Source organism: Oncorhynchus nerka, linkage group LG12, assembly GCF_034236695.1.
Source record: "Oncorhynchus nerka isolate Pitt River linkage group LG12, Oner_Uvic_2.0, whole genome shotgun sequence".
Lineage (NCBI taxonomy): Eukaryota > Metazoa > Chordata > Actinopteri > Salmoniformes > Salmonidae > Oncorhynchus > Oncorhynchus nerka.
The window spans coordinates 53,653,404-53,661,014 of record NC_088407.1 but is presented as its reverse complement, the minus strand read 5'-3'; the positions used below and the strand labels follow the sequence as shown (position 1 = coordinate 53,661,014).

Here is a 7,611-nt window from a genome sequence, read left to right as displayed (position 1 = left end):
TTAAGTATATGAGTATGGTATGGAACAAATTTGAAACAATTTGTATGTCTCTGAAGTATGTTTTGTCTCGCGGTTGAAACAGTGTGATGACAAAGGGCTTGCTCAGTCCTGACAGAGGGGGTTTGCTTTGTCTGCAGTGCAGTGGGGATATGACGGCTAAATCACTGGCTAGTGATTAACATGACTGGCTTGTGTTGGCGAAAAAGACTGATGATCTCACTCTCTCTGTCATTCCTGGCATTCCTGTTACAAGCTGCTCAGCTAATGTGAAAATGCTGGTCTTCATACAGTTGTTTTCCCTGCATGTTGAGTATGCTTTGCCTTTGACCCTTACATTGACTTGTTCTGAGTATGAAGTTCTTTCCAAAAATGTAAATGTTATTTTGCGCAGTACAGATGTGGGATCTTAATTTGAGCCAGTTTGCTACAGCAGGAAAATAATCCTGCAGCAACAGGAAAGGTAAATGATTATGTGGATTGTATTTTTTTTTTTTTTTTTGTAGGGTTGATACATTTTTCATAAGAGAAAATCAATTCAAATTTCAAAGTAGAAATTATTTCGGAAGCCTTTTTTAAACCTCAAATACACTACAAGTTCTCCTGCAACAGGGTGATCAAATTAAGATCCTTCATCTGTATGTATGATAGATATTGTGTTCATAATGTTTGCGAAACCAATTTACTTGAAAGTGTTTCCATAGTTACCAAAGTAGGCTATTTCAGTAGCTTAATTAGGTCAAAAGGAGTATGATAATCTTGGCTGCAATAAGACTGTGATTCCTGGCAATTTGATAAGGTTGTTTGATTTCATGTTTTGTGTATGAATGCTTCCATACAACCCTCAGTCTTAAACAAAACATTTGGACTGAGTTTGAACCCAGTTACCCACCCACCAACCTGCCCACGCAGGAATGTAGCCTACATGTTTCCATCAAGAAAAATAACAAGCTGATCTGTCACTGCTGTGTCATCTTTAATCTCTCCTTTAAAAGAAAGTAGAGGAAATTAGAGAAGTGACTGCAGAATTTTGTTCCAATTTCAGGTCATGTTCAAGTGTAGGCCATGGCCTCCTGGGGGACTTGTCAGTTTGGCATTTGAAGCAAGTGTAAAATGTGTGATTCTTCCCATCACTGGCTCATTGCATTACCACTTAGTACACCATGTCCAGCTGTTGAACAGATATATCTGCAGTGAGAATCAGCTTTGGTTATTTATACCACTTGACATTGAAAATGTGGGCCAATCTGAATACCACACATCAGGGGTGGATTGCCCATCTGGCAATTCTGGCAAAAATGAGCAATGACGAAGATTTCATCAAAAATACTTGGAAGTGGCTTGGAAATACAAAAGGAGGCAAATAATTAGTAGAAAACATTTTGATGTCACCAGATTGACTTTAGGTGCAGTATAACATTCGCTAGCTAGCTAGCTAAGATTGATGGGAGGCCACCAGATTTTAGATAGCTAACGTTAACATAGTGTAACGACCCTGGGTTTATAAGTGCGGAAATTGACTCTGCCGCACGAGCATGCTTTTGCGGCACAGTCGATAGCTCGCCGAATCTCGGGCTAGAAGGTTGAGGGTTCGAGACCTGCTCCCTGCCTGTTTCATTACAATATTTTTTTACGAACTTTGCTAGTTAATGACAACATTGCCATCTGTCTAAAGTAAATTTGACAACATGATAATGCTGGCAAAGTTGTTTCCCGCTAATATTTTAGAAATGGCATATTTCCAGACACTATAGTGTAATTTAGACTAAACAGTAGCTAGTTAGCCTCTGTCCGGTATGACTTTGCTTATCATCACTTTAGGGCACCACTATGGCGCCACCGATAGCGGGCGGTTTGAGAATGTTCATAAGAATGGCATGGCATGACGTGACAGAGGTGCAACCTATGAATACAGAAACAGCACATTCTACATTGTCACCTCACACAAAACATCCCATTTTTGGATGGCTAAAACCATGATTTGGTCAAACAGTAACTCATGATTTCTGTCATGAAAGTGTGTGCCCTGCCCCTGTTCCTGTTTTGTGGGGCTTGCTGCTATAATGAGCGAGCCACTCTCCTCTCCCCCATGCGCTCGAGAGATAAGTGTGTTCTGATCATATAACATTTCAAACTTTGTTCCCTTGTCCCTAGTGAAGTGCCTCAGCTTTCTGTAGGTACAATGACTGATTTCTTAATATTCAGCTCAATAGCAACTATTTTACAACCAAGATATTTGATAAGGCATTGAGATATGGAGCAGCACGCACACGAAATGGCATAGGCCTATAGGTCTCATGGGTAGTAGCCTACAACTGCAATGCTTTTTAAAGACATTACATTTACTGTTGGATATATACAAGCCTACTAGCAGTGAGTAGTATATTTAGAGTTAGCGATCTAGTTAATGTGTAACCCCAAATTAATACGCCTATGATATTAGTTAGTGCACAAAGATGTATGGAATTAATCTCTGTTGAACAAAAGAATCTGGAAATTGACAGTAAAATATAGCAACTACAGTCTAATTGTCAGCCCAAAAGTCATGACAATTTCTGGTCATGCATTCCTGCTTTGACATGTTATATGAAATAAGTTATTTCCTGAATACATCAGTAGTCTATTTATTACACTTCTTAATAAAGAACTGTGAATGACTTTATAAGATGATAACTCGTGATTTGGGTCCAACCAAATCCTGGCCTGGTGCCACCAACTGTAAAAGTTAGTGGCACCAGTGACACCAGGGGAAAATGTTAGTCTGTAGCCCTGTAATAGTAATGAACACTGAGGGTTGGTGATGATTCAGGCAATGATTCGGGGGATCACATATGACAGGTACTAATTTGAAATATAGCCTAAGCCGTTTGCTTGGGTTTTATAATGTATACGGATGAAGCAGACAGATAGACTTGTTTTTTAAAATTATTATTTTATTTCACCTTTATTTAACCAGGTAGGCTAGTTGAGAACAAGTTCTCATTTACAACTGCGACCTGGCCAAGATAAAGCAAAGTAGTGTGACAAAAAGAACAACACAAAGTTAGACATAAACAAACGTACACTCAATAACACAAAAGAAAAGAAAAATCTATGTAGTGTGTGAAAATGTACTGTAGAAGAGTAGGGAGGTAGGCAATAAATAGGCCATAGAGGCGAAATAATTACAATTTAGCATTTATACTGGAGTAATAGATGTGCAGATGATGATGTGCAAGTAGAGATACTGGGGTGCAAAAGAGCAAGAGGATAAATAACAATATGGGGATGAGGTAGTTGGGTGTGCTATTTACAGATGGACTGTGTACAGGTACAGTTGCTAAGCTGCTCTGACAGCTGATGTTTAAAGTTAGAGAGGGAGATATAAGACTCCAGCTTCAGTGACTTTTGCAATTCGTTCCAGTCATTGACAGCAGAGAACTGGAAGGAAAGGCGGCCAAAGTAAGTGTTGGCTTTGGGGATGACCAGTGAACTATACCTGCTGGAGCGTGTGCTACGGGTGGGTGTTGCTATGGTGACCAATGAGCTGAGATAAGGCGGAGCTTTACCTAGCAAAGACTTATAGATGACCTGGAGCCAGTGGGTTTGGCAACGAATATGTAGTGAGGGTCAGTCAACGAGAGCATACAGGTCGCAGTGGTGGGTAGTACTGTATATGGGGCTTTGGTGACAAAACGGATGGCACTGTGATAGACTACATTCAGTTTGCTGAGTAGTGTGTTGGAGGCTATTTTGTAAATGACATTGCCGAAGTCAAGGATCGGTAGGATAGTCAGCTTTACGAAGGTATGTTTGGCAGCATGAGTGAAGGAGGCTTTGTTGCAAAATAGGTAGCCGACAGACACAGAGAAGAAAAGAAGCACAGAGTGACAGCAGAGAAGATGCTGAGACAGACAGACAGCACAACAGAGTTAAACAAAATGGCTAGAACAGAAGTCCAGTTATAGTGATGAGTTGTATCTCCAGTGTGTTACAAATTTGCATTGGTTTTAAACATGAGCTGGTTAAACAAGAGGAGGACCATGTCTCGCCAGTCACTGGTACAGGAAAGGTTGAGAAATGCTGTACTGTCCTGCCAATGTTATGGGTCAGCACGACTGCCTGTGTCTAAGTAGGGTGTGTAGGGTCCCTCCAGTCTGATTTCCGCCCCCTCAAAAGTTGTCAATGACCTCACCTCTGCTGATGCTGGTGCCGTAAACATTCTGACTCAACTCGACCTGAGTGCCGCGTTTGACACAGTGAGCGATCAGATCCTCCTCATCAGGCTTGAGGGTCTAGGTGTTGAGGGATCTGTACTGTCCTGGCTACAATCATACCTCACAAACCGGACCCACTACATCTCCCTCAATGTCCACACCTCAGATTCAGCTGCAGTTACACAGGGTGTTCCCAAGGGCTCTGTGCTAAGTCCCTTACTCTTCATCATCTACATCAGCCCCCTTGGTCAGATCCTCCGTCACTTCAACCTTGACTTCCACTACTATGCCGATGACACCCAGTTCTACAACAGCACCAAATCCCTCCTCAACCCACCTCTGACCCACACTGAATCCTGCCTCTCTACAATAAAAACATGGATGCAACAAAACTTACTCAAGGTCTCAGTGATAAAACAGAACTCCTCCTCATAGGCACCAAATCCAACCTCCCCAAAACTGGCAACCTCACCATTGACACCCCTGTCTCTTCCTCTCCCCAAGTCTCTTCCTCTCCCCACACACACAACCCTGGTGTCATCCTGGACTCCACCCTCTCCTTTGACCACCACACAAGACAGACTGTCTTCTTCATTCTTCCACCTCTGCAACATTGCCAAAGTCAGGTCCTCCCTCTCCCATCCTCTCCCATCCTGTCGCTGAAACCTTCATATATGCACTCATCTCTTCCCGTCTTATTGACCACTGCAACTCAGTTCTCTCCAGCAAACAACTCAAGCTCTCTCCATAAGATCCAAATGGTTCAAAACTCTGCAGCCCGACTCCTCACCCACGCTAAGACCTGGCAGCACATCACCCCTTTCCTTTGTGAACTCCACTGGCTCTATGTCTCCCAACACATTGATTACAAGACCCTCCTTCTGACCTACAAAGCCCTTCACGATCTTGCCCCCCTTTTACCTCTCAGACCTTTTTCTTCCCTACCAACCCACACGTGCACTCTGTTCCACCACAGCAGGCCACCTTGTCATCCTCAGGACGAAGCTCCAGAGCTTCGGCGACATGGCCTTCTCCAGGGTTGCTCCTAGGCTCCGGAACTTCATCTGTGACTCTGAGTCCATCCCCAACTTTCAGTCCTTTCTAAAGCCAGCCCAATCTCTTTGACAAGGCCTACACTTAAGCCCCCCCCCTGCCACACACACACATACAAGCAAAGAAATACACTACAAAGACACTCCTCTTTCCACCATACTGAGCATATGAGTTGGCAGCGTGCGCATTGATGTGGGCTGGTGTGGATAAAATGCCTGGGCCGAATTCTTGTCCTAGCCAGCCCATGCCACACAGGGAAAATAAATGGGCTCCAGGAGCAGCAAGTCTGTGACAACCTGATAAAACGTTATAGCGTGCAAAGCTCCTTGGGGATCCGCTGTCTCTATATTAGAAAACACACTCTCTCTGCCTGACTATTGCTGCCTTGTTCAACCTATATTAGAGTGGCCTCCATACTGAACCAATATGGTTCTGCATAATGCAGAGGAGTGGACAGTCTCGTGTCTGCTGTAACCTCTGAATTGTATTTGTCTAATTATGTAACAAATGGCTGTTGATGATTATTGTCTAGAATTGATCATTCAAATGAAATGTAGGTAGGTTTTTTTTTGGCCAGTGGAGAGATTTGCCATGATATTTTACACACATTCTGTGTTACAGCCTGAAACAATGATCTTTAAATAGGATTTCTGTGTAGGCAACTAACAAGCATGTATCATGTCAAAGCCCACTGTTTCCTGCCTGTGGCATTCTCACCTTTAGCTGCATGCTCAAACAGACACATAGAGGGTCATATGCCTTCCGCAAATATGCTTTGAAACTTGAAACTCATAGGCCATAATATGATTTATTTTAGAAAAATATACTATCAGTAGCATTACCATTATATAGCCTATGTCATCATCACTTGATGGTGATTGTGTAGGGTTTTAGTAGCATAATGGGGAATGGGGTTGTGAACAAGGCTGATGCTGGCTATTGTTCAGTCAGTCAGTCATGGATCTGTAGCAGGATGAGATCATGCTTTCTGTGTCCTGAGGTCTAACAGTGATGTGAATAGAGTCTGACAAGAATCTCTGCTACTCAAGGAGACTGGTGATGTGCAATAAGGGGATTGGGGGATTGTTTGCTCTGAGTGATGACAATCATAAATGTGTTTAAATGTGTCATCAATGAGATGCATTATTATTATTATGAATTTTTTTAATTGTTATTGTAGCTTTTTTATGGCTTCGGGCTGATATGACGATGGGATGTTATTTTGTCCTTTATTAATGGTTGATCATCATAGGATTATCGTCATTGTATGCTGTTTTCATTCCTAGCCATCCTCCTGTGCCTCGCTCCGCGCTGAATTAAACACTTCTATAGCCAAACGGGGATTTACGGTGACATGATTGTAAGGCCAATTCACCAACCCCAAGTGCGTCCCGCTATTTTGAGTAAAATGTCAAAGCGACCGGGGCTGTAGCGTAATTTCTGCACAGCGCATTGTTGTGAATGAGGGACAGGGTGACGTCAGCGCTCGAATGTCAACAATGTAGCTCCTGGGAGAAGGCGTTTCATAAGCGATACAAACAGCAGAGGAGGCTGCACGCTGTTTTTCAAAGGGACAAAACCCGTAACATTCACTGAATAGAAATTGTAATAGTGTAACCACACTTTTACACGTTATAAAACAAAATATTGATGACTATTGAAAAACACGCGGTTTCAGCAGTTTGGAGGGGGTGCTGCTGAAGTCACCATGTGGAACCATTCTAATTTGTAAGAGACCAACGGAGCGCTGACGTGCAAGAAAACGGGAAAGTTACGGTGAGCTTATTACTGCTTATTACCTATAACTAATTACATTATGGCTTTGGTTTAAAGTGCGTTCCTTTTCCCGATTGCATTGTTCAATTTGCAGTGATTGTTTTATACTGATGTTGCCGCGCATTGCATTACATTTCCCACAAGTTCTTTGTTGACATCCAATCATATGCATACGTAAATGCATAGAGACGCGTGTGTATTTTTTTATTTTTTTACTTTGTTAATCAGCATAGCGAACGAATATCCTTCATTTGGCTGTACCTTGAAGTGCTCGTCCCATTGTGCAGAGCGGTGACAGTGCGCTTTGTTGTGGGGGGCATGTTTTCGAACGGTCAAAGCGCAGAGGCTGGGTGGTCGCTGCCTGGTCAACATGACTCGAGCTTCCATAACGATGAGGGCACTGTCATTTTGCGGAAAGGGGGGGCAGAGAGGGACAAAGGATCACATCTCGTAGCTCCTATTCCCGCCCTTGGCCGCGCTAGAAGGACATTTTATTGACGTTTTTCAACGAATTAGTGACTTGCAATCATGCAATATAGATTTTTACTCACAAAAAAACGGGAAATAAATTGCACATTGACAATTTTTG

General features: G+C 42.7%; 1 protein-coding gene across 1 annotated transcript in view; it reads left to right on the top strand.

Annotated features, from left to right (window-relative positions):
* Nucleotides 1-6,787: 6,787 nt before the first annotated feature.
* Nucleotides 6,788-7,611, top strand: part of LOC115138360 (transcription regulator protein BACH2-like) — a 45,950-nt gene continuing 45,126 nt past the window's right edge. Inside the window, exon 1 of the mRNA XM_029675147.2 lies at nt 6,788-7,022. The gene's annotated coding sequence lies outside the window, so the exon portion shown is untranslated. The remainder of the gene's footprint in view (nt 7,023-7,611) is intronic.